Below are 3083 nucleotides of genomic sequence, written 5' to 3'. Positions count from 1 at the left end.
GGGACTGGCTGCAGAGCTTGTGCTCAAGGTCTGCTCAGAACACTAACCCAGACAGACCGGAAGGAACCCAAGTCACTGGGCTGGTGCAGTTCCTGTGTGCCTGGAACTCCCAGTCGGGCCCGAACATCTTAAATAAAGGAAGTAGCTCATCAAAGAGTACATTCTACAGGAAAGGCAAAAATTGGGAAACACAGAAATAAAAATGTGTCAATCATGGCTCAGAACTAAGACAACCATGAAGGTAGACAAGACAGGACACAATGACTAAATAATGTGGGGCTTCTCTACCTTACACTTATGTCTGTGAAATAATTTACTTCTTATTAATAAAATGAGCATACAAACAGTGGCTTTTATTATGCCATGTATCCTTGGACTTTGTGGCCTATGCATTCACCCAGACCCATTGCCCTCCCCTGCCTCCTTCCTTCATCTTGCCTGTCCCTTCCTTCCCCCCAAATACCACCCCCTGCCCTGTGCTTTCATGTCCGATATATTTAAAATCCAGGTTCTACTCATAGAGAAAACATTCACTGTCTGTCCTCTTCTGCCTTTTTTGAGTTCTCACCTCTCCATCTCCATAGTCTCTCTCCCCCAAAATGGTGCTGCTTGTGTTCTTGTGTCTTATGTTCATTTGTCATGGTCTCTGTGTGTACATTATGTGAGTGTAAGTGTGCCTTTCAAAGGACAACCTTTGATAGTCAGTTCTCTCCCTCCACTGTAGAATCCAAGGACTGGGCTCAGGTCATCAGATCTGTGTGGTAAGTACATTTACCCCTGAGCCACTCTGCAGGCCCATACATATATTTTAAAGTCTAGATTCCACACATGAGAGAAAATATGTGACATTTGTTCCCTATTAGTTTCTAAGCCAGTCATTCATTTGCAATCAGATTTGTCATGACTTCCTATAGAACTGAATGTCTAAAGAAAGTTAAGGATATGCCCTTGAGGCACAAAGGGTGGAGTTGGTTGGTCACTGACAGTGTCTGCCATGTGGTTGCTGAACACTTTTGTATTTCAATCTCTTTCTGCTCTCTTTACTTTTCCTCAGAACACCTGTGAGTCTGTAAGAGAAACCAGTATGTTTTATAGATGTTAAGTCACTTAACCACTTTACCAAGAGATGAAGCCAAGACTTAAACTGATGTCTTTCTTTTACCAGAAACAATAGTACTATAACTAAATAAAATGAAGAAAATGAATTTATAACGGTTTCTAATCCCACCTATTTGTTTAGAAAAAAAATCCAACCTTGGTGTACCTCAGTGGAATGAGAAAGCATTAAATTTATGCCTGATTATGTTTTTTTAAAAAAGTGAGTTTATTGAGACTCACGGTTCCAGAGAGTTAGAATCCATAGTCATCATGGTTAGGAGCATGGCAGCAGGCAAGCAGGCCTTGGAGCAGTAGCTGAGCCCTTATATCTGATCCATAGCATGAGGCAGACAGACAGACAGACAGAGACAGACAGAGAGAAACAGACAGAGACAGATAGAGAGAAAGTGAGAGAGAGAGAGAGAGAGAGAGAGAGAGAGAGAGAGAGAGAGAGAGAGAGAGAGAGAGAACTATTTGGGAATGGTGTGGGCTTTTGAAACCTTAAAGCTGGTCTCCAGTGACACATCCCTTCCAACAAGGCCACACCTCCTAAGAATTCCCAAACAGTTCCAACTGGAGACCAAGCATTCAAGCATATGAGCCCCTCTGGGGACTATTCTTTTTCAAAACCACCATGCTTTCTCCATAGGAAAATGATATTTTAAACTTCTAGAATTGAATTCAAAAATTAATATAAAATGTATTATCCTACTGAGTGCATGTCAAGTCATCTGTAAAGTGCAAGAGTTTAGGGATGTGTTTGCCTTAAGAGCAATGGAAATGTTCTTATTGAGACAAAATAAAAAGTCTTATGATCTCCTTTTCTTATGTGACTATAAGCTACTGACAGAGTTTAAATAAAATATTCTTAAGGTGTGGCCTGTTTTGAACATATACTGATTGGTTTCAACTCCATATTTTTAAAAAATCATTTCATATTTCCATATAGTTTCCTCTTCAAGGTTCTGTTTAATGATCTGGCTTATGGATGCCAGTGCCTTGTTTTTACTGTGTGCCACTCTCCGAGACCGAGGCCACAGGAAATTTGAATTCTTCTATGGTGCTCCTCTCTCATTGCTAGTGGTCAGAACTCACTAAGTAACTAAATTAGCTTTTACTTCTTAAAAGGATCTATAATACAGTTGCTTCCTTCTTTCAAGGTCAAACAACAGAATCAGAGAAATTCATAACAGTCTAGATTCTTTGCCATAGCCACAGATCTTGAAATTTTTTTTATTCCTATTAGTAAAAGGGTTTCCTTGGGAACTAAATTATTAATTCTTATTCATCTACCTGCCTCTTTCCTTCTTGCATTCAGGGAAGATAAAAAATACAAGAAGTGACACAGATAAGCTACCAGCCCTTAATTTCAAGAGGTTGATCTGAATCAACCTTTGAAGCCCTTTGTGTCCCCCATTTCCCTTTACTGAAATCTGAAATATATTATTATTATCATCATCATCATCATCATCATCATCATCATCATCATCATCATCATCATCTTTAATCATTTTTTTTAACAGTCCAGTCATTATCCCCCTTCTGGTCTGCCCTCTGACAGTTCCTCATCCCCTTCCTCCACCCCACCCTGCCAGGCCTCCCCATCCCCTGGGGCCTCAAGTCTCTCAAGGGTTAAGTGCATCTTCTCTCACTGAGACCAGACCAGACAGTCCTCTACTGTATATGTGTCCAGGGCCTTGTACCAGCTCATGTATGCTGCCCGGTTGGTGGCTCAGTGTCTGAGAGATCTCAGGGGTCCAGGTTTATTGAGACTGCTGGAAGAGGGTTGCCCTCCTCCTCAGCTTCTTCCAGCCTTTCCCTAATTCAACCACAGGGATCCCTGGCTTCTGTCCGTTGGTTGGGTGTAATTATCTGCTTCTGTCTCAGTCAGCTGCTCCTTAGGCCTCTCAGAGGGCAGCCATGCTAGGTTCCTGTCTGTAAGCACACCATAGCATCAGTAATAATGTCAGGCCTTGGGGCCTTCC

This window comes from Mastomys coucha, unplaced genomic scaffold (genome assembly GCF_008632895.1).
Source record: "Mastomys coucha isolate ucsf_1 unplaced genomic scaffold, UCSF_Mcou_1 pScaffold8, whole genome shotgun sequence".
NCBI classification, from domain to species: domain Eukaryota; kingdom Metazoa; phylum Chordata; class Mammalia; order Rodentia; family Muridae; genus Mastomys; species Mastomys coucha.
This window is presented reverse-complemented; position numbering follows the sequence as displayed.